A 25243-nucleotide genomic window follows, 5' to 3' on the forward strand; every position below is an offset into this window, starting at 1 on the left:
TACCATATTTAGAGATAGGGTCTTTAGAGTGGTGATAAGCTACGATGAGATCATTAGGGTAACCCCTAATCCCTTATGACTGGGATCTTTTCAAGAAGAAGAAATTTGGACATCAACACATAGAAGGAGGACACTGGGACAAGTTGGCCTCGTGTAAGCCAAGGAGAGAGAACAGGAGCTGACCCTTCCCTCACAGCTCTCAGAAGAAACCAGCCTGCTGGCATCTTCATCTTAGACTTTCATCCTCCAGAATGGTGAGGAAACTAATTTCCATTATTTAAGCCACCCAGTCTGTGGTATTCTGTCATGGCTGCCCCGGGAAACTAATAAATTTGGAGACAGAGGCCAGAATGAGTGGGAGGGCGCAGGCCCTGTGAAGTCCGGGGACAGGCACCAAGGCTTGGTCGCTTGAATTAGAGAAAAGCCAAGGCGTTTGGGGCCCTGAGGGAGGCTGAGGGGAGAACGGAAGTCAGGAGAGGCAGCAGGGCACCGCTGGGTCCTAAAGCACCCCGCAGACCTCAGAAAGAACTTCAGGTTACACTTTGGGGAAACAGGAAAGCCCTGGAGGGCAGTTGGACCTGACGTTCTAACAAAGGTCCTTGGCTCCTGAGTGGAACCCAGAAAAGATGTATCAAAAAGTTTGTAACACTTATATTTTTTAAAGTTTTTTTTTTTTTTTTTTTTTTTTTTGTGGACCATTTTTAAACTCTTTATTGACTTTGTTATGATATTGCTTCTTTTTATGTTTTGGTTTTTTGGCCCCTAGGCATTGTGGGATCTTCGCTCCAACCACTAAGGATGGATCCCTTGCCCCCTGTCTTGGAAGGCAAAATCTTAACCATTGGCCCACCAGGGACGTTCTTGTAACCTTTTTAGGGGTCCATAAAATGATTAATCAGTGCATCTTAGTGAGAGGAATGGGAGGCAGTGGGGGTGCTTCTCAGACATTGGCCCCAAGCCCTAAGCCTTCTTTGCACTCCCAGCATCTCACCCCCCAATCTGACAAGCTGTAAACTGTTGCCGTAAACCAGCCTCAGATTTTGCTGTGAGTCCTTCTCTACAGGCCTCTGGGGCCTCTCCTCCCCCAGGCTGAGGCCAGCTCGTTGCTGGCTGCTTTCTTCCCTGCTGTCTGTCCCTGCTCACCGGGTCTCACACCCAGGGTCCCCATCCTCAGGCTCCCTCCACCAACTCAAACCTCTTAGCTCATGGGCACCAACTGCCATCTGCCGAGATTCCATCTTACTCTTCTGTCTCTGTTCCTCCTCCTCTCCCTCATTCCTAGTTTTTCCTGGACAATGGAGACAGGGAAGCCACCTCTGATATCTGCAAATGAAATTTCAGAAGTGGACAATCCGCAGGTGAAGTCACAGCTACTCAACCCAGTTGGAAACTTTGGGCCTTCCTAACAAACTAGAGGTAACAGCTGCATGGGCAATAACAGTGCAGGTTGGACCAAGGTACTTTGATCAGTGTGCTGAGCACATTCAGGAGGTTTTCATCCATTTCCAGACTCCTCTCATGCTATTGAGGGGTCCTCTCTCATAGAAAGAGCCCCCATCAGTAACTTTCTTTAAGAATGCATGTGTTTATTGTTACCTTCTGCTCAAAGTCTTTCCATACACTCCAGTACCTCCCACCCAAGGCCTATGGACTCCATCAGTCTACACTTGTCATTCTGTTTTGGCTGCATTTTGACTGTTATTCATTGAAAATAAAGGATGAAACGGATCATTTTTCTCAAAGCACAATAAACACATAAAACTGGGGGGAAAAAAAAAAAAACAGATTCCTTTAGTAAGTGTGCCTGTGCAGCCCAGACTTGAAGGTTAATCCCCTCTTTGACCACGGGAGAGAGTTGACATTAACAGGTGGGTATATAAGCTGGATATTCACCAGTGCAGATGCCCTGAGCCTGCAGGAAAGGGAAACACCAGGAGGGTCACTGGCCCTGGTCCTCTCTGTCACAAAAGAGCTCAATGCCACCCAGTTATACCTATGATTACAGAGAAGCATTGGCAGGTTTGAAGAAAGAAGACATAACTGCTCAACCTACCTCTGTGTCTCATTACTGGGCCACATCTGTTGTGTATCATGAATCAATATTTTTAATAAATCCCCTAATAACTCCTTTAATCATCTTGGGAATGGCGTAATTATACTGAACTGAATAAATACACAGGCGCATGTGTGGGTTCAAAGAGTTCACTCTTTAGATACTGACATTCAAAATATATCACAACTTTTGTAACTCTGTTTTGCATTTCTTTTCCTTCTTTTTCTTTCTTTCTTATTTTGTTTTGATTTAATATGGAAGTGGCCTGTGCCTGTCTTGACCTCTGACAGGCCCCATGAAAACCTGAAACCGAGGCGAGGTGACAAAGTCTGGTCCCTCAGCACTAAGGGCCTCCTCATGTTACTTCTTTACTTAGAAAAATAAAACTCTATCGCAGAAGACCCAGAGCCACAAATATTCTTCCCAGGCGAATTTGTTTCCAGAATTCTTAGCTTTTTGGTTAAATTTAGCCATCAGGGAATTGTCTAGACTGGAAATATTTAGGCACGACCAAAACAAAATCTCAAGTGTGCATCTGTCTCCTCCAAGCTGAGTTAGAATCAGATATGCCTTTGGGAGGAAGCAGGCGAGGGAACTCTTCCCACCACACACAGTCACCTCAAAATCAGATGGAAGGTGAGTAAACAGTTACGTGTCTGTTCGCACATCTTACCAGAGTCCCATTTCTACTTTTTTGAGCAAAATAGCAAAAAGTATCTAATACATATCATTAAATATGTTTGCAAAACTATAATCTTTGTAACTACCATTGCTAACCAGACACCAGCATGCCTTTATGCTCAGTATTAGAAATGACAGCATGAAACTTTTTAGCAACTCCTTCTATTTCATAATGATACTGGGTCATCTTGAGTGTGAGGGATCATGACACCGTCTGTATGTAGTTTTAGATTCGCTAGTGATGCCAAATATATTCATGTCAACAGATACCGTTCCAAAATACCCGAGTTCTATTTAGCTGAATACCAAAGGACTGACTCGAATTACTGCGGAGGAAATAAATATATCTTTAACTCAGATGGCTAAACATTAAAACTCAGAAAATCTATCTTGCAAAGAGCTGGAAAGTGGTAAAGTAAGACCTTTCCAGAAAGGCCAGTCAATTTTGTGCTTTCCTTAACTATATTATTATAACCCTTTTCAATTTACATTTTTTTCTTAGCCATATGTGAAAAACTGCTTTTTTTTTACTAATGTTATGATAGCACTTAATTCAGTTCAGTTCAGTCGCTCAGTCGTGTCTGATTCTTTGCGACCCCATGAACCACAGCACGCCAGGCCTCCCTGTTCATCACCAACTCCTGGAGTTTACCCAAGCTCATGTCCATTGAGCCGGTGATGCTATCCAACCATCTAATGAATGAATGAATAATAAAGTATTAATTAATTAATTATAAATAATAAATCATTAGAAATGTAAAAATCTGTTTTATACTACTCAATACAGTGGTGGTGGTGGTGGTGGTGGTTTAGTAGCTAAGTCATGTCCAACTTTTGTGACTGCATGGACTGTAGCCTGCCAGGCTCCTCTGTCCATAGAATTCTCCAGAGGAGAATATTGGAATGGGTTGCCATTTCCTTCTCCAATGTACTCAATATAGTACAATACCAATAATCATAGTAATAATAATCATTGAAGTAATATGCAACTCTGATTGAGTACTTAGCACGAGCTAGAAGCTTCGGTAAGTACCTTTATGGATGGTCTTATATTAACCTCCCAACAACCTTGATAGATAGGTAAAATAATTTACTAATTCCTACTGTGTATGTGTGTGTGTGTGTGCATGCATGCACACGCATGCACACACTCAGACATATTTGACTCTTTGCGACATTTTGGACGGTAGCCTGCCAGACTTCTCTGTCCATGAGATTTTCCAGGCAAGAATACTCGAGTGGATTGCCATTTCCTCCTCCAGAGATCTTCCTGACCCAGGGATCAAACTCATGTCTCCTGTGTCTCCTGCATTGCAGACAGATTCTTTACCTGCTGAGGCACCAGCGGCTCACTGCAATGAATGGCTAAGATTTTTATTGAGAATTTATGGTGTGTCAGGCACTGTACATGTATTAGGTGTTTTTCAGTATAAGTGTTAGTTGCTCATTCTTATCTGACTCTTTCCGACCCAATGGACTGTAGCTTTCCAGGCTCCTCTGTCCATGGGATTTCCAGGCAAGAATACTGGAGTTGGTCGCCATTTCCTCCTCCAGGAGATCTTCTCAGGCCAAGGTTTGAGCCCAGGTCTCCCACATTACAGGCAGATTCTTTACTGTCAGCCACCAGGGAAGTTTATTTCTCACACTTTCCCACAAAGTACCTCATGAGGAAACTGAGGTACAGAGTTGAAGTGACGCGCCCAGGGCTACTAAGCTGTAGGTGAAGTAACTCAAGCCTCCAACTCCATTTGTCTAGCAGCAGCTCTTACTAAGCAGCTGCTCATCACCTGCTATATTTTCTTTGAACTTTTTGCATGCCAGCCACAGTATCAAATGGTCTTCATGTGTTAATGGTCTCTCCTTGAGGAGCTCATTGTTTGCTCACTTTTCAGATGAAGAAAGGAAGGCACTTGCTCAGGGTTTAAAACCCAGTCTTACTTGACTCACAAGGAAAGTGCTGGCCCCAGAAACAGAAAGCAAAGAGGCTGTCATCTTCAGCAGCCAGCGCTCGAGAGCACCCGTCAGTCTCGAGGCAAACCAGACTTTTTATGGGCAAGCTTAGGCTGAGAGACACAGGGTCAGAATCTTCCCTCCTGGGTCCCGATTCCAGTCCTTTCTTAGATTTTTTGAGTTGGTTGTTTAGGCCAGCGGGTTTGAAAAGGTTCAAGTCACAGGTGGGGAGTAGAAGCACAAGCGAAACTATTCTTGTCAAGTGAAAACCTTCAGCTTGTAGTTTTTCCTGTTATTCATTTTGAGCTTCCTCTTCCTTACCATTGAACATTGTTTGAGGAAATATTTCAGTACTAAATGGCAGTAATTTCTATTTTCTTAAATTTTTCTGACATAGGTTCATAGCCTCAAGCTATTTTTTAAAATATCTTGTGCTTGTCTACCGTATGTATTCTTATATGCTTATATTCCAAATTAACTCCAAGCTACATGTATTCAAGGTCTATATCTTACTCATGCCCTTAGTCCTTATAGAACCTCACATCTTATATTGCACAAAGTGGGTGTTTGAGAAATATTTGGTAATCAATATGAGCAGCATATTTGTAACTTCATTATGCCACCTAAAACTATCCTAAAGGGCAAGCATCTATATTCCCAGCACATAAAATCACATATATAAAGATACAGAATCCATCTTTTTGATACATAGCTTTAGCTTTTGACAGCCACTGTTCAAAAATTTGGTGATGGTTCCAGCTCAGCCTGGTGCACTGTGCAAAAGACGCTTCCCTTGCAAAAAGGTGTTTCACTTTCCTGAACTGTGTGCAGAATTGTCACTTTTCTTTGTTTCTTCAGAAATGAGTCCCTTCATACAATAAACCATTGTCATTTCTTCTCTCTGAAGTCATCTCAATCTATAATATTTAGTAGATAAATATATATTCACAAATTAACATAATATAAAGATGTTGTTTTTATATGTAGATAAATACATAGATATGTGTGTGCTAAGTAGCTTAAAGAGTCTTGTCTGACTCTTTGCAACACTATGGACTGTAGCCCACCAGGCTCCTCTGTCCATGGGACTCTCCAGGCAAGAATACTGGAGTGGGTTGCCATGCCCTCCTCCAGGGGATCTTAATGACCCAGGGATCGAATCCGGGTCTGCTGTGGCTCCTGCATTGCAGGTGGGATTCTTTACCACTGAGCCACCAGGGAAACCCAGATACATAGACAGACACAAATAGACTTACAGAGCCTGAGTCCTCAGCCAGAGCTCACTGTGAATGGCACCCCCTAGGAATATTCAGTGCACAGATGCATAACCACACGCAGTGCCCTTGAAGTTAGAGCTCCGTGCTAGAAGAATTCTGTCTTCCCTGATGGCTCAGCCAGTAAAAAGAATCCTCCCGTAATGCAGGAGATACAAGAAACATGAATTTCATCTCTGGCTGGGGAGGGTCCTCTGGAGAAGAAAATAGCAAGTCACTCCAGTATTCTTACCTGGGAAAGTCCATGGACAGAGGAACCTGCTGGGCTACAATCCACAGGGTCCCAAAAAGTCAAACTGACCAATTAAACACTAGAAAAATCCAGCACTAGAGCAGAGAATTTAATAATAGGAATTTACTGTCCTTTGATTTTTTTTTCCCCTGCCCTATCTACATAATCCTTTACCTTATTTCCAGATTTTAGCATTCTGACTTTTAAATTCTTTTCTCTGCAATGCAGAACCTGAACAGACAAGCAGAACAATATATCTACCTATGTGTAAGACAGAAATTCAGATGCTGGCCTATTTGAAAGAGGTTCAACTTAATTTTTTTAATTTGGATTTTTCAGGAAGTTCTTGCTGTGGGATAAATTTGATTCATTTTATCACATTAGGTTAGTGTTGCTTCTCTGAGTTGAAATGTAATGAAAAGCTTAGAGTTTATATATGTGGCTCTGATGGGTGTATGCTTCAGATGAACAGATATCTTGGTAAGCTAATATCATTTTTGAATGTGGCCACAAAAGTTGTCATCAAATCCTAGAATTATGATGGGAGAAATTCTGAGAAGGAAGTAATCTAATTTACCTGTTGTAGTACAGATATATTCTAAAGATTGGGGTTTCCCAGGTGGCACAGTGGTAAAGAATTCAGCTGCTAATATAGGAAATACGGGAGACTCCAGTTCAATTCCTAGGTGGGGAAGATCCCCTAGAGTATAAAATGGCAACTCATTCCAGTATTCTTGCCTGGAAAATTCCATGGGCAGAGGAACCTGGCGGGCTACAGTTCATGGGGCTGCAAAGAGTTGGACACGACTGAGCGTGGGTAACTGAGCAAGCGTTCTAACTGGAGTTTTCTCTTTGCTGGCTTAGACCCAGGGAAGTAGGTGAATTCCCTTATACATCCTCTTTCCTACTTTGTCCTCTTACACACACACACACACACACACACACACACACACACTTGCACATGCGTGTACAATTGCCAATTTTTCTACAGTGCATGTGATAATTTTGACAATTAGGAAAAAAACATAGTAATAAGTGTATGGTTATCTGGCACACAGTAGATACTCAATACATTTTGTTGAATGGAAAAAATACATTTGAAAACATGAATTATGAAATCAAGACTTGTCCCTTGATTCAAAAAAATCATAGATATAGCCTCAGGATATAGCCCCATAAAGCAAGATTCATGCACAAATGTTTATTGGAGAGTTATAGCAATAAACTGGAAGCAATCTAATAGGGCAATAATAAGAGAATTATAAAATAAATGGTATATCCATGAGGAAATACTATGCAAGTCTTTAAGCTATATTTATAACAACTTTAAAGAACATACACAAATGCTTATGATATAATGCTTAATTTATAAAATCAAGGACTGGCTACATTATATTTCGGTACAAATATTTTCAGGGTAGTGAGACTATTAGAATGTGGTGGGGTTTTTTTGCCTCTTTTCCATATTTCAGAATTTGTCTCAAATATGAAGATGAATTGTTTTAATAATGAGGAAAGAGTTAAAAACTAGAAAAACATTTATATGAAAGAAAATTTATTCATATACCAGCTCAAAAATCAATGAAAAGCATATGTAATTATAATCTAAACTCAACCTTTTTGATGATTTTAATATAATTCTATGAGAGTCACATAATTAAGTTTCTGTTATCCCTGTAGGTAATCTATTCTGAAGTATAATGATCAAAATATGTCAAATTTACTTTTAATTCTTTGGCTTCCATTTGGATCCCTTGTGACCTAGTGACTTGATAGGAATATGTGTGCTTATATCACATTCTAACATATTTCTTTTACTAAATAATCTATTTCATCTCATCTTCTTTCCTTGATTATTTTATCCCTGTTATCTCAAATTCCTCGAGTGCTAATTCCCCCATTTATTGTCTCCTGACTCTCTCCTTCATCAACAAAGTTCTGTCTAGTCAAGGCTATGGTTTTTCCAGTGGTCATGTATGGATGTGAGAGTTGGACTATAAAGAAAGTTGAGCACTGAAGAGTTGATGCTGTTGAACTGTGGTGTTGGAGAAGACTATTGAGAGTCGCTTGGACAGCAAGGAGATCCAACCAGTAAATCCTAAAGGAAATCAATCCTAAATATTCATTGGAAAGACTGATGTTGAAGCTGAAACTCCAATACTTTGGCCACCTGATGTGAAGAGCTGACTCATTAGAAAAGACCCTGATGCTGGGAAAGATTGAAGGTGGGAGGAGAAGGGGGTGACATCACCTTCATGTCAGAGGAAGGTAGATGGCATCACCGACTTGATGGACTTGAGTTTGAGTAAGCTCCAGGAGATGATGATGGACAGGGAAGCCTGGCATGCTGCAGTCCATGGGGTTGCAAAGAGTCAGACACGACTGAGTGACTGAACTGAACTGACTGACTCTCCCTCACAGTGGATCATTTCCTCACATAATCTGTAATTTTTAATTGTGAGCATGTCTTTAGCAGGCACATTGGTTCTTTCGATGTTCCACGTGCTTTGCATTATAAAAGTGCCTCAAAGAAAGATTTTGCGTTTGCTTCCAGTCTAGCTCTCAGAGATTCTATCTCACTCAGGATACATTTTCATACTGGTTTCTGGGCTTGAGATTCTCATACCTCATGGACAATATCAATTCAGATCTTACATCTCTGCTTGGGGTTTTAGTTTCTCAGTGGAGACTCCTCTTTATGCACAAAGCGCCAAGGGCACTAGCTTCCTTGAGGCCGCTGGTGTGTTGTGTCTAATACTCTCTTCACAGAGGGACCAGACCTCTAGGACTCTGCTCTGAAGCAGCAATCTTGGTTCCAGTTCCCCACCTGGTGTGAGCCATCAATCATGACCTTTATTCCTATATGGTTGCTAAAATGCCAGCCCACAGCCATTAGGACATGTGTCTGGCCCCAGTGCCCCAGGGGCTTGGATGTCATCCCATACACATGTTGCTCTAGTTTTGAGTTCTATCTTCTGTTCTAATGCCTTAGTATTTCCTTTTCAAGCTTATATGTATTTTAAATTTTTTTGCATCTTATGCAGAAATTGTATGGTTTGTAAGAGTTCTGTGGGATTCTTGGAACTCTAAAAGGGGAAGAGTTTGTCTCAGCTGGATCTCTCAAGAGATTTTCTGGACAAGATCATCTCAGACTATTAAATTCTCCAGGCCAGAATATTGGAGTTGGTAGCTGTTCCCTTCTCCAGGAAATGGCAACACACTCCAGTATTCTTGTCTGGAGACTCCCAGGGACAGAGGAGCCTGGTGGGCTGCCGTCTGTGGGGTTGCACAGAGTCGAACATGACTGAAGCGACTTAGCCGCAGCAGCAGCAGCAGCAGCTGTTCCCTCCTCCAGGGCATCTTTCCAACCCAGGGATGGAACCCAGGTTTCCCACATCGCAGGCAGATTCTTTAGCAGCTGAGCCACAGGGGATCACTAAAATGAGTTTTCCTGAATTATATGATGCCTCAACAGAGAGTAATGGTAGGAAATATCTTTTTAATAAAGATATAAAATTTGTTTCCTGTTGTATAGGACATCACCAAGATTTATGTAAGATCTTATTGTCACCAGTCATCTCATTGGCTTTAAGAGAGTCCTCTGAGAAAACGAAAGGGAGCTATTATTCATCTCACAGCAGAAGCTGCCTGAAGAACTTCTGCTGTCCCCCGGGCAAACCTGGGGCATCTAGGTTAGCAGTGACCTGACACCTTCCTTGACTCAAGTTGCGTTTTGCAGCTGTGATCTGGATTCAGCAGTTCTTTCTAAACTTTACCTCTCTCAGCCCAATAGTTGGGTTTCACCCTCTCATTCTGATCCCTCTGCATCTCAGCTCCACAGCAGCTGAAATTCCCACACATATTACTGCCTTCTCACCATAAATCTTCCCCGTTACTCCTGAAATGAACCCACATGGGCTTTCACAGGAGCCAACTGCACATTTATCATTTCGATTATATTGACCATTTGCTGCAATCTTCTCAGTCATAACAGACGAGCCAGGGTGATTCATGCAGGAATGGTAGGAATGACTGTGACAAATCTTTGGAAAGACAAACATTACATGGTACCTCATTTGTGATGGGAAAATGTCCTAGCATATAAAAGGCATCTGAGTTTGTTAGCTTGGTGAAGCTATAATGTAGTCACTAATATATGGGATTTTTTTTCTCACAGTCTGATAACAGCTTTATTGCATGTGAGTCTTTATCATTTATTGCTTCCTATGACTGTTAAAAGGGGAAAGAGCATGCTATGCCTTGACTGGATGACTTAGATTCATGATTTGTTTGATCAGAAATATGCCCTCTAACTATAGTGCTTCAATTTATGGTCACTGTTGGTTTGACAATAAATGAAAAACATAATTAGAGAGGATTTGGGAAATCGAGCTGCTGAAAAATTTCAGAGGGCTGAAATTAAATTAAAGTTTCTAATTTGGTCATTATTTTAGCCCCAAACTCTGCTTGAGTTTTGATTTTTGCCCTATAACTTTATAAAAATGATATGAATAAATCAAAAGGGCTAACTAGGTGATGAAAAGTCTTTGCTGGTGGCTCAGTGGTAAAGAATTTGCCTGCCAATGCAGGAGACGCAAGTTCAATCAGGAAGATCCTCTGGAGAAGGAAATGGCAGCCCACTCCAGTATTCTTGCCTGGGAAATCCCATGGACAGAGGAGGCTGGCGGGTTATAGTCCATGGGGCTGCAAAGAGTCGGACATGACTTGGCGACTAAACACGACAACCACAGATGATGAAGAGACCATGAAGTCTCTTTACGTTGCTTCAGCCTGAAGAGGAGGCTCTGTCCAGGGTCACACATTTGTGTGTGAGAAGCGGGAAACAACAGAGAGACAAAAGGCAAGGGCCTGCAAGCAACAAGTCTGTGGCACAAAGATGATATATGAGATTTCTTTTAAATTTTCCCCACTTTTTTTTTTTTAAATCAAAGGATTGGTTTAAGAGACAATGACAGTTGTGAGAAAAGGTGGGAAATTTAGAGTTTGGCACTTATAGGTTCAGAAATCTCGCAAAAATTCAGAGTAGACACATATAAAGAGATGAGAGGCACTAACAAAGACAGTAGTGTCAAGCCCTTGAGATCAACAAAAGGCTGAAGCAACATTCCAGTATGTAGGACACTACAGAGGCAAGACAACTGCATATAATACCTGACTCTGAAGTGGAGACTTGCTCTAAAGCAGTTATTAGAACAATTGGCCGACTTGAATGGGTACTATGAGTGATTAGATGGTAGTAGTGTATCAAAGTTAAATTCTGGACTTGGGTGTTTATTTTATGTTTAAGTGGGAGAATGTTCTTATTTTTAGGAAAGCACACAGAAATATTCAGAGGTGATATAGCATCAGGTAGAGAACTGACTCTCCAGTGATTAAAGAAAGTAAAATTCTTTGAACTGTACTTAAAACTTTTCTGTAATTGTTTCAAAATTTAACTCTATTTCAAAAATTCTAAAAATTAAAAAAGTACAGTCAGAAAGGTCAATGTGTTCATATCTGTCCATTGCAGCATGATTTATATCAGAAAACTGAAAGCAATGAAAATATGTAACAATTTGTACTGATGATCTCAACTGTGTTTAAAAATATGGAAGAAACGATTATAAAAAAATCTGTGAAAGTGTTATAGTTATGTATATCTATGTGGAAGAACTATGATTTTGTGTTTTTTGGAGGGGCTGTATTATCTACAGAGGAACCTTATGGTTCACTACGACTAGATGGTAGAATTTAATTATAAAGTAACAGAAGTGAGGAAAGGGATTAGATGACATAGTATTAAGTAAATAGTAGAATTGAGTCATACAGAGAAATTGCATATATATGTCTTTAGTTTCTGACAAGTCAACTGTGAATATTCAAATTGTAGTTTTCATATAACCTAGGCCTGAAATGCAAGCCAACAACTTTACCTGTTGCCTAACAATAGGAACGGTGAAGGACTCCAATGCTGTGGGAAGAACTGGCAGTGCTGGATTCATTAAGAAATGGGAAAAACTAAACTAATACTGAATATTACTGTATCCTGGGCAATTCATGGACTTTTCCAGAGTAATTTTCATTTGACATGCTGTGTAGGATGTAGCCTTTGGTTAGAAAGTGACTTTAGCTTTGATTTTAGGTTAAGTTCATAACATTTACTTTAATTCCTTCTAGGGATCTTAGCTAAATCATCTTATTTTGTTTTTTTAAACGGAGGTGGCTCAGACAGTAAAGAATCCACCTGCAATGTGGAAGACCTGGGTTTGATCCCTGGGTTGGGAAGATCCTCTGGAGGACGGCATGGCAACCCATTCCAGTGTTCTTGCCTGGAGAATCCCCATGGACAGAAGAGCCTGGCTGGCTACCGTCCATGGGGTCGCAAAGAGTCAGACACGACTGAGCGACTAAGCACAAGGAACATGATTCACAAAGTGTAAAAATTTCATTTCAATGATCCATTTTTAACACAGTACAGGACGGTGAAAAAAGAATTTTCATTTCCAATAGTTCTACAGATTTGTTTAAAAGAAAAGAAAACTCACATTTAACATTTGGAAAGAAAAGTGATTAGATCAAATCACTGGGGAAAGGCCCTTCAGTAATGGCAATCAAGATAGGGACCCATCTGAGCCTGGCTGCTGTAGCCCAAGTAGAAGTAAAGACTTTATTTAGAGGCATGAGGCCTCCCCACTAAAGAGACTAGGTAAAATAGTATGAAGACGCACACAGGGACACACCTCCACATGGACATACCCCTTCCCCCGCCCCCTGCCACACCCGTTTGTCTTTCTCACTCTTTAGCAAAACCTTTCTTTTTCCCTGGGTGCCTGCATTTGTGCTCAGTTGTGCCGACTCTTTGGGACTGCGTGGACTGCAGCCTGCCAGGCTCCTCTGCCCACGGAATTTTCCAGGCAAGAATACTGGAATGAGTTGCCAATTCATACTCCAGGGGATCTTCCCCAACCAGGAATTGAACCCGTGTCTCCTGTGTCTCCTGCATTGGCAGGCAAATTCTTTACCACTGAGCCACGTGGGAGGCCCCTTTTCTTTTTCCCTACCTATGGACAAATTCCCTTTCCCCACTCAGAATCCTCACTGGGGCGAAGTTGTAGTTTACTATGTGTAGAGACTCTCATAGCATTTTCACAGCCTCTCCAAGCTTCACTTTCCTCATGGTAAAATAGCTATAAGAGTAGTTCCAGCTTTGGGAGGTTGTGAATATTTTTTAAAGGATTCACGTGAAGTGCTTTACGTGAATCCTTTAATGTTACTTCTCTTCTGTATTAGTTTCCTGTTGTTCCTGTAACAAATAACCACAGAATTAGTAGCCTAAAACAACACCCTTTGATAACTCACAGCTGTGAAGGTTAGGAGTCTAACGTGGGTCTCCCTGAGCTAAGATCAAAGGTGTGGGCAGAGCTGTATTCTCTCTGACTCTAGTGTTAGCTGCTTCGGTTGTGTCCAACTCTCTGCGACCCCATAGGCTGTAGCCCCCCCAGACTCCTCTGACCATGGGATTCTCCAGGCAAGAATACTGGAGTGGGTTGCTATGCCCTCCTCCAGGGAGGCTGGAGGAGATCAATTTCCTTGCATTTTCAGCTTCTGGATGTTGCCTGCCTTCCATGGTTCGTGGCCCCCTTCTTTCTATCCCTCCAAGCTCTGTTTCCATGATCAGATCTCCTTTGGACTCTCCTGCCTTCTTCTTCTGAATAAGGACCCTTGTGATCCCATTGCACCCACTCAGATAAACCGGGATTATTTTCTCATCTCAACCTCCATAACTCACATCTGTAGAGTCCCTTTTGCCATTTAAAGTGACATATATGGTCATAGATATCTTGGGGTCAGCATGGATTATTCTGCCTACCACACTTTCCCTTTCTGCCCATGTTTTTTAACCCCCCCAGGTACTCCTCAATCTGGCCTAAACCTCCCTTTCTTGCTTGAATTCTCTCAGGTTTCCTACTCATTCATCCCGCTTCCAGCTATTAATTTCTCCTTGTCTTTCAATTCAAATCCTACCCATTCCACAAGTCCCAGCCAAATTATAAGACCTTTAGTAAAGCCTGTCCAGGCCATTAACTTATAAGGATAGCTTCCTAAACCCCATTGCATGTAGTAGCTATACCATTCATTTGGCAGATACTCTGCTTTCTTGTCACATATTCATGGCACATGTGAAAGTTGTTCAGTTGTGTCCGACTCTTTGTGACCCCATGGACTTTCCAGCCCACAGAATTCTCTAGGCCAAAATACTGGAGTGGGTAGCCTTTCCTTTTTCCAGGGGCTCTTCCCAACCCAGGGGCCGAACCCAGGTCTCCCACATTGCAGGCAGATTTTTTACCAGCTGAGCCACCAGGGAATCCCATCATGGCACATAGGAGCTGCATATGCATTGAGTAAATATATGAATCTCCACCATCAGACTTTAAGAAATTCAGTCTTTTTGTCCTTTTCCCCCAGATTTATTGAGGTATAATTAATATATAATATTGTGTTAGTTTAAGGTATACAATATGATGATATGATATACATATATATTGGAAAATGATTACCATAATAAGTTTAATAAACACATTGATTGCCTAACCTAATTACCATTTTTTGGTACAGAAACATTTAAGATCAACTCTGTTAACAATTTTCAAGTACACAATACAATTTTGCTAACTGGGGACATAAGAAACCCAGAACTTACTCAAGTATAACTGGAAGTTTGTATTCTTTGGCCAACATCTCCCCATTTCCCCGCCCCAGCCCCTGGCAATCACCAACCTACTTATAGAACCATGTCTTATGCCACTTTCTAATTCAACACTGAAGGGTGGTAGAGGGGAGATACATGGCAATGATGAAAAGATAAATCATGTCCTCCAGGGAGGAAATATTTCCAGAGTCCCATCTGCTTCCTTAATTTAGAGCAATACCAGCTTACCTCCTACAAAAACATCTAGGGCAAGGGGTCTTTATTCTCTTTGAGCTAGTGTCTATGACAACCTTTAGTAACAATTTTTCCTAAACTCTTCCTGCCCAACTTCTCATGCTCTCTTAACACGGTACCCACGTATATGGTCAATAGAAGCTCTTACAGAAGCACATTGTCACTGCTGAGAAATGCTCCAGAGGCCACCACTGCCTGTGCAGGGTAGGGCAGAAGTGAGACGTGGGAAGACTCTAACCTCTCATTCTACCTGAGGATGACATTCTTAAGATTCTGTGACCTCCCTTAATTTGCATATCACTAGTATATTATTTATTGACTGATAGTTTTCATTGTTTAAAGAGTTTTGGAGAGGAGGCATTTGTTATTCTCTTTCACCCCCAAAGATAGATATCACTACTTCATGTGTAATTTTGTCTTCCCAGTTTATGATGACCACTTTCTGTAAGTAAATATTTTTACTTTTCTACTAATATTTTGGAAAAAATATCTTTAATAGAACTTTCTTCGTCAGCTCATAGCATTTATTGAGCAGTTTTTCTGTCAAGGAAAAGGGAAAAGAAAATTTGATTTCTTTTGTCCTTATGTTTCTAAGTACCAACCTAAAGTTCATATGAAAATACACATCACACAATGCTATTTGTTAAGACAAAAATTTAAGAGATGAGTTGAAACCTTTTTATATAATTCAGCAAACAATTAATACATGAACACTTCGTTGGGTTTTTGTGAAACAAATAGATGAACAAGAAACGGTTCTGGCCATCATGGAAGATCAGGCATGAGCATAAAAAGCTGCCCATGAACTATTTCAGGCATCCATTCTTGCTCACCACTCGTGATAGATTGGGCACTAGACCAAGAAAAATTAAACCCTAGATGTAAAAAAAAAAAAAAGAAAAGTTCCTTTCAACTTACTGGGCAAACAACCAAGACTGCAGACCTCTCAGGTTTCAGAAAACATTACAGAGAATCTTTACTGATGGTAAATTTGCTCTTCCAGCAATATGCAACTTTTTCTGTATCCGTAGTTATTGTGCCATTTCTGTGACTGTGTTTCACAGTTGGGCACGGATGTGAAGTTTCGCTTGTATTCAACTGTAGAAGATTAATTTGTAACTTTCCCCCCTCCCTTTGGGGAAAAAAATCAGGAAGGAACTTAAATACAAGGCTTTTCCTCCTATTTTACATTCAAACATGTCTTGCAGGAAATGAACAAATAGCGATTCTCAAATATAACATTGTGCTTCTATGTGCTGCAGTACAAAAAGAGCTTTACTGGAATTTCGTGTGTTCCGGAAGTTGAGATTTTTTAAGGACAAATGTGGGACTTGCATTTTTTCACTTCCTGTAGAATATAAATGCCAGATTCCTTAGCCTAACACTCAAGATCTCCAAAAGCTCATCCCAGCTCACTTCCAATCTTATCTAGGTCCATCCTGATTCCATGAACCCAGCAACATCTTGTGAGCCATGCTAAAGAGTTTTACCTCCAAACTGTTTTTTCCTCTGGATTATCCTTTTATCTTTCCTTCCCTCACCCCCAATCCCACTGTCAAATTATTTCTTCTTCAAGGTACATCTTCAGAGAAAAGGCATCCATAAAGCAACCCATACATCATCTCCAAATTAGAATTTCTTCCTTTCTTGGGTTTCCATAATTTTGCATAACTAAGGATTACAGCTTTTGTAATGAGGAATAAAAACTAAAAACTACTTAACAGCTCATCAAATAAAACTTGAACATAGTTTTTTTTTTTTTTAAGGGCAAGAAATTCTTTCAGAACCAAAGAGGTACATTCATACCTTTAAATGCTCTCCCTAATAAGCAAAAGGAATAGAAATGCCAACCAACATAGAAAGCAGAAACAAGATAGAGTTGCCCTATGGGTCAAATGTTACTATTTTTAAAAATAATGGAAATGTGGGGTGAAAGCAATTAAAAAGCTAAAATAAAAAAATTGAATGTGACCTACAAGAAGAAAGTCAACAACATTTTAATGGGAGATTTAAAAATGATAAATGAATACATGCATACTTCTGCAAAATTTCTTCAGTTAATGTGTGGGTTTAATGCAAATACTAATAAAAATTCCAATGTGATTTTTTTAATTAAAAAAAAGAAGTGAAATTTATTGGGGGAAAACTAAACAGACATTTAAACCATATATTGGAAAAAGAAAGAATTATGCAGTGACATTAGTTCCGCCTGATACTAAAACATATAAAATCTACACTAACTAAAGTAGAATGCTGTTGGAAGATGACTAGAGAGGTAACTGAACAGAACAGAACATATAGCCTAGAAATAAATCTCGTTATATGTAACACTTTAGGGAACGATAAAGAGAAAACAAAGGACTTTTCAATAACTGGTGTTGAAGATTTTAGCTCTTTAAGAATTTTCTCGTTTCACACTTCAGAATAAAATGTGTGCTAAGTAGAATTTTAAAACTAATGATTAAAATAGTAAAATCTTCAGACAAAGTAGAAGAGGTGAATATTTTTTAATGTCTGAAGGAGAGAGTTCTTTAAGGTTAGAAGGAGGAAGAGGAAGCAAAAGAGGAATGAAGTAATATTTGATCACGTAAGTCCCAAAGGTTTGCATATTAAATATAAACAAGTAACTGATTGATGTCTGGTCAGTTGGTGAAGCAGCTTCAGGCTCTGATAAAATGCTCCCTTCCACCTTTAGTGCCTACATCTATTCCAAACACATAGTAATAATAAATAGGATATGAAAAGGAAAAATCAAAATGATATAATTGAGTTCAAGAAAGGAGACCAGATAATAATAATAAAGAAAGGAGACAAAAGCAAAAATAAACAAGTGGGACCTAATTAAACTTTTTTTGCACAGCAAAGGAAGCTGTTAACAAAATAATAAAGAGGACCTACTGAATGGGAAAAAACATTTGCAAATGATATGACTAATAAGGAGTTAATATCCAAAATATATATACAGCTCTTACAACTCAGTATCAAAAAAAAAAACAAACAACCCAATTTTAAAAATGGGCAGAAAACCTGAATAGACATTTTCCCAAAGATATACAGATTGTTAACAGGCACATGAAAAGATACTCAACATTCCTAATCATCAGAGAAATGCAAATCAAAACCACAATGAGATATACCTCACATTTGTCAGAAAGTTTAGTTCAGTTCAGTTCAGTTGCTCATGTCTGACTCTAAAGAACATAAATAAAAAATTTTGGCAAGGATCTGAAGAAAAAGTAACTCTTGTACATTTCTTGGGGGAATATAATTAGTGCAGCTACTGTGGAAAAGAGTATGGAGGTTCCTTAAAAAAACTAAAAATAGACCTACCATATGACCCAGCAATTCCACTCTTGGGTATATATCTGAACAAACAAAAACACCAATTCAAAAAGATACAGGCATCCTAGTGCTCATAGAAGCATCATTTACAATCACCAAGACATGGAAGCAACCTAAGTGTCCACCAACAGATGATTGAATAAAGAAGTTGTGGTATATATAAACAATGGAATACTATGCAGCCATAAAGAAGAATGGAATTTTGCCTTTTGCAAAAAGGGATGGGCCTGGAGGGTATTATGCTTAGTGAAATAAGCCAGATAGATAAAAACAAATAGTATATGTCACTACTGATATGTGGAATCTAAATAAAACAAACAAATGTAGCCAAACAGAACAACTTTCATTTATAAAGACAAACTATTGGTCACTAGTGAGGAGAGAGAAAGCGTTTTTGTTTTTTTTTTGGAAAGGGTTTTGTAGTAAGAAAAATGTAGGTGATTAAGGAATATAATTACTATATATAAAATAAGTAAGATACACAAGATATAGTATACAGCACAGGGAGTATTACATAAAAATTTAAATGGAATATAGTCTATAAAAATTTTGAATCACTATATTGTACACCTTTATTTTCTTGGGCTCCAAAATCACTCCAGATTGTGACTGCAGACATGAAATTAAAAGATGCCCATTGGAAGAAAAGCTATGACAAACCTACGCAGTGTGTTAAAAAGCAGAGACGTCACTTTGCTGACAAAGGTCTGTATAGTCAAATCTATAGCTTTTTCAGTAGTCAACTATCGATGTGAGAGCTGGACCATAAAGAAGGCTGAGCACCAAAGAACTGATGCTTTCATATTGTGGTGCTGGAGAAGACTCTTGAGAGTCTCTTGGACTGCAAGGGGTTCAAACCAGTCAAACCTAAAGGAAATCAACCCTGAATATTCATTGGAAGGACTGATGCTGAAGCTGAAGCTCCAATACTTTGGCCAAAGGCAGGAGGAGAAGGGAACAACAGCGAATGAGATGGTTGGATGGCATCGCCGACTCAATGGTCATGAGTTTGAGCACACTCTGGCAGATGGTGAAATACAGGGAAGCCTGGCATGCTGCAGTCCATGGGGTCACAAAGAGTTGGACACAAGTTAGCGACTGAACAGTTATATATTGTAACTACACCTCAATGAACAAATTAAAAAAACATAAATATAAATACCACCGTGGAACTGAAGCAAACAAAATCTGCCACGGTTGAAGAGAGCAGAATTTCAGCTGTATACCTTCCAGTCTTCCATTCCCACGTCCGAGGCTCACACAGATACAGCCTCATACAGGGAACACTGAGGACAAAGATCAGGGCTGAGACTCCCTCTAGTCACATGAAACTGAAAGGAAAGATTGGCTTACCCGTTGTTTAGAGGTGTGGGTTCATGGGAAGCTGCAGATGTTTGGAAGTAGGAATTCAAAGATACAACCTGAGGCATGAAAGAATTTGTGATATCTCCAATGTCTCCTATCCTGGTACTAACCAGATTCAATCCTACTTAGCCTCCAGGATAAGAGGAGATCAGGGGCATTCAGGGTGGCAAGGCACGCTGAGGTCTCCAGCTCAGAACTGGGTATGTAGTAGAAGTTTGATGTTCCTGACTTACTTTGATATTGTAGGTTTCAGTCTACGGCCATACCATCTAAAACAAAACCATATGAAATTGAAAGAAAAAGAAAAAGAGGATGGGAAAGAGTGGTATATGCCAAAAGCAATGTTATATAGGAAGGGGTGAACTTGGAGGGAAAGGGAAAGAGAAGGAATAAATAAAAGACTAAAAACCTTTCTACTAAAAATGAACCACAGTGTTCTCTTGTCAGTAGACCAGGTTGAGGCCTTGACTCAGAGGGAAAGTCAGCTTCGAGGTGACAGCCAGGTTCACTTCTGAGCAGGGAGGGGGAAGGGGAGACAGAAGGCACTCACATGGAAAACAAGTTATCTTTAAAGTCATATTGTGCCATTGTAGATGAGAGTAACTACAGCCTCCCTTGGGATGAAATGTTAACATTGAATGGCTCCAATAATTTAGGACAAAGCAGCAAATCAAAGGACCCTAAAAGGATGTTAATTACTGGAAGAGTACAGAATCTCAGAACAGACGCCCTTTCTGAAAAGATAGCAATCCTAGTCCTGAAGGGGTAAATTTAATACTGAGACCACACAGAAAAGTAAGATTGCAAAGGAGAGCTAAATAACTTTAAATAAGGATTTTCCATAGAAAGCATTCTTCTTCAAAGAAAATATTTTAAAATATTTTGGCCTATTTTACAAACACATTCTTAAACATCCCAAAGTTCTCCCTAAAGAGAGACAGCAACTCCAAGACAAGAAATAGGATTTTGCAAGCTTTTGAAAAAACACATCTATGAACTGAACTTTTGTTTTGTCTCAATGGTTGAAATAGGTTCTAGCTCTACAAAGGTGGATTTGGTCCTCCTACAGAATAAAGCACGTTTTGATTATTAAAGGATTTGCCAATGTAGCTACAGTCAGAAAAGAACATGTCTACTTGCTGGATTTATCCTTCTTCTCTCTCTTTCTTCATCTTTCCTGTCTTCCTTGAATTCCCACATCCATAAGGGCCAGGCAAGTTGTGTAAATAAACAGAAGTTATGGATGTGAGTGTGGGAAGTCTGGGGCAATGGTGGGCTGGAGAACACGGGCTCCATGGGAATGGGCAAAGTTACTGGCCAGCAAGAGCCAGCAGACACCTTGCAGGAATGCAGGCCCAGTGCTAAGAGATAGTCCCATTATTGCAATAAGCCATAATTATAGATATTCATATGAAATCCATCAGGTTTTGAAATGGCTGCAATTGATTCAAATATTGTTTAAATTGGGCAGGCCAGCTTTGGCCTTTTTGGCTACTTTGCAGTCTCTGATTTAACCTATTTAAGGTCATATTATCAAGTGTGAAACAGATCGCCAGTCCAGGTTGGATGCATGAGACAAGTGCTCAGGGTTGGTGCACTGGGATGACCCAGAGGGATGGGATGGGGAGGGAGGTGGGAGGGGGGTTCAGGATGGGGAACACATATAAATCCATGGCTGATTCATGTCAATGTATGGCAAAAACCACTACAATATTATAAAGTAATTAGCCTCCAACTAATAAAAATAAATGGAAAAAAAAATGGCTAACGGTCTCATCTACCTCACAGGACTATCATATAGATTGATAAATTTCTATTTTTAAATAACAAAAGCTATACTCATTGAACCTTCACTTTTTGCTAGTCAGTACTTGAAGTGCTGTAAGGTATTAATTCATTTTACTGCATGTCAACTTCATGATGAACGGACCTTAGAGCCTCATTTTGTAAATGAGAAATTGAGGTACATTAAAAACAGATGAGATGATGCACAATTAGCATGCTAGTAACACTTTATGTGCTACCAGAACGCAAGGCAGTATTATAATTATTAATGAAGGATGGGACTTCCCTGATCATACAGTGTCTAAGACTCCACGCTCCCAATGCAGGCGTGTGGATTCTAGCCCTGGTCAGGGAACTAGATCCTGCATGCCACAATGAAGATCAAAGATTCTGAGTGCTCCAACTAAGGCCCAGTGCAGCAAAATAAATTTTCCAAAAAATTATCATGGTGGAATAAGCGGACTGTTTTGAAACTGGAAGGAAAAGTTGCACAACAGTCTTCTGAAGAGCTGGGAGTCTAGATGTGTTCTAGTTATCTTGCTGTGTAACAAATCACCTCAAAACTTTTCAGGTCAAAACAATGATTTACTGTCTTTTCTCATGGTTTGGGGGTTGATGGGTTCATCTGAGCAGCTCTTATTGGGGCCACTCATGCAGGTGTAGTCAGATGGCTTTTGAGGCTGGGGTCACGTGAAGGCTTCTTCATTCACACGTTAGGCACTTGGACCAGGATGGCTGGAACCACTGGGTGCTGGCCGGGCATGGGTTTCTTCACAGGACCTCTCAATGCGGCTAGCTTTGGCTTCCTTACAGCATGGTGGCCTCGGGGTAATTGAGCTTAAAGGGTGCCTCGGGGCTCCAAGAGCAAACCAGCTAAGGGACAAAATGTGGAAGAGGTCTGTGAGAGCTAGGTGCTGAAACTCGCAGCCACTTTCACTTATCCTTGGTCAGAGCAGTCACAGAGCCTACCCGGATGGAAGGGATGGGTCACAGGCTCCACCCCTTAGTGGGAGAAGTGACTGGGAATGGACAGCTGTGTTTAATCTGCCAAAGGATGGCCAACCAAATGGATAGTCTCCATTATCCCAGCTGACAGGCCATTGCTGGACTGAATCACTGTCAATTTTTGTCCTTGTTTTGCCTGAGTTCTGTCTCCATGACAGCGAGATTGTCCAGGCCAAGGGGACATGCAACAGGGGAGTCACAGTTCCCCAAAGGAAAATCATGTAGTCCACACTACAAAAAAAAAAAAAAAGATGAATGGATGCTATAGAGGTAAAAAGCTTCAGGCATTTATTATTTGATTTAAATCTATTTTTGATCAACATGAGAGTCTTCACATAAACCCTTGCCCCTCATTCCATGCCCTTCACACCCAAACACTGTCTGTGTCCCTCATTTTATTCAAATAACAAATATTCACCAGTGGCAATGCTAGGCAGGCCTAGGCTAGGCTCTGTAGGGGGATCAAAGAAGAACCAGCCCTGGAGCTTGCCTGCCAGTCATTCACTCTTGAGTAGGGGGAAAACTCAGGAACAACAGTAACATTAGAGAGGAGAGAGGAGGTGCCATAAGAGGCACAGACAAAGTGCTCTGGAAGTTTAGAGGAAAGGGAGATTTCTCCCAGCTGCACCCTAATCACATACTGCCTCACATCTCTTGCATTGTTGTCTTGTCTGGTTACTGATTCCCATGTTGTTGAACAACAGCAAACCAGTCACGCTGAATAATTAATTCACAGGGCCGCTCCTTCCTCTGCCTCCAGACCATCAGCTCCTCCAAGACAGGGCTGGAGAACTCTGACAGGCATATTGCAGGGGCTCATGTCTCTGGACAGAAGAATGCCACTCCAACAGAAGAGAACATCAATAAGATGCTATCTGAATATGCAATATATGCTCGTAAATATAGGCCTTTATTAGCTTCCTCATATTTCTTCAATGCACTAAATAGGAGATTAAGAGGAGATAAAGCCACCTTGCCTTGCCCTCTCCACCTCCCCCCCGACTTCCCCTTCCCCCCCACCCCCCTGGAATGATATATCTTTCTAATGGCACCTCCTGCTTCCAACGAGTGACATCTCACTTGGGTGTGTCCTCCACTGCAGCTATGGAGAGATGTCAAATAAAGGTGATTGACTGTCGTAGTAAAACACACCTTGGTGACGGCTCTACAAGGACTTTTACACATAGTGACCTCAGATTTCTTCATGGAAAGTTCTTTTGTGTGTGTCCCATTAGAGGGTCGCCTTTTGGCATCCCTTCCAAGTCTTTCTGAAAAACATACTGTTTTCTTTTTTGCTTCTTATTTTTAAATGACAGATGGTTAGGAAATATCTCCTTCTCTTGTACAATTATTTTCCTCAGTTTTTCTCCGTTAAACTGCAATTACCCTCATGCATAATCTTTCGAAGTAGTTATTTTCTAGCTCCCAAAGAGAATAATCACGTGAAGGCATTCATCTTACATACTTCATGGTTTTTCTCAGCAGGAAACTTCTAGTGAATATAATTTGTACCACAGTAACTAACATAGACACTTAGACAAGCTTGGTAGTTAAGTTTTTTTTGAGTGGGACCAAGTTTACAGATGAAACATTCATCGGTTTCACGAAGGGTGGTTTTCCTGGATTCTCTCCAAAAATACCTTCAAGGAAAATTAGACATGTGACTACTGTACTTCAGATATTTTCCAAGGGAGAGATGGAGTGAAAAAAAATTGTTTCCTCTGGCTTAAATTACCTCATTTTTGTACTGTGCTAAGCACTTTACAAAAGACGCAAATTGTCTGCTTTATGGAGAAGTAAAACCCCTCTAGGATTTATTTCCTGATGCCAGCAATATTGAAAAACAATTTAATTCACATTATACAAAAAAAAAAATCCTTAGATAGACTTAACAATTAAACATATAAATCAAGTCACAGCAAAGTAGTGGAAAGCAGAAATAAGCAGTTATGACATCTTTAGAAGAATTATAAGTTATCCAAGCTCAGAAACAGTAAATTAAATATCAAAGGACAAAAATAAGAGATTTGATGTTTTATAAATTGTAACATTAAAGATGATTTTAACAAGCAACATTGTTTTACCAAAGATCATTCATGATTAGTTTAGAAGAAATTATTGGCTTTTGGCATTCAGTGATGGTCACATTTCACAAGCAATCCCCAAAGCCAATGACATAGAGAACAATGTTATTTTTGAGCCAAAATTTGAATTATGCTGAGACCATGGTATGCCTATCAGAGTCCCTCACGTGAAAGTATCCTATATGACCCCCCAGCACCTGAATTTCAAGGAGGACTTATTCTTTTTACCAGGTTATTGTGACATACTTCTCTCCAGAAGCCACATGTTAATATATTAATATTTGTACAAAGGAAAACATTCACTGCAAGAGTTTTTCTCAAATATGGGGATTCAGAAAGGTTTCACTCTGGAGAATGGTATCATTGCTGGGAAATTCTATAGAATGGTGATAACAGAAAGATCAGTGGAAAGTTGCTGAATTTCTAGAGATATTAGCTGAATATCAGGACTCAAATTGACTTTAGAAAAATTGCAACTTTGAATGACAGTATACAAGGGAATCAATTAATACAAGGGATCAATTTTTA

Source organism: Muntiacus reevesi, chromosome 3, assembly GCF_963930625.1.
Source record: "Muntiacus reevesi chromosome 3, mMunRee1.1, whole genome shotgun sequence".
NCBI classification, from domain to species: Eukaryota; Metazoa; Chordata; class Mammalia; order Artiodactyla; family Cervidae; genus Muntiacus; species Muntiacus reevesi.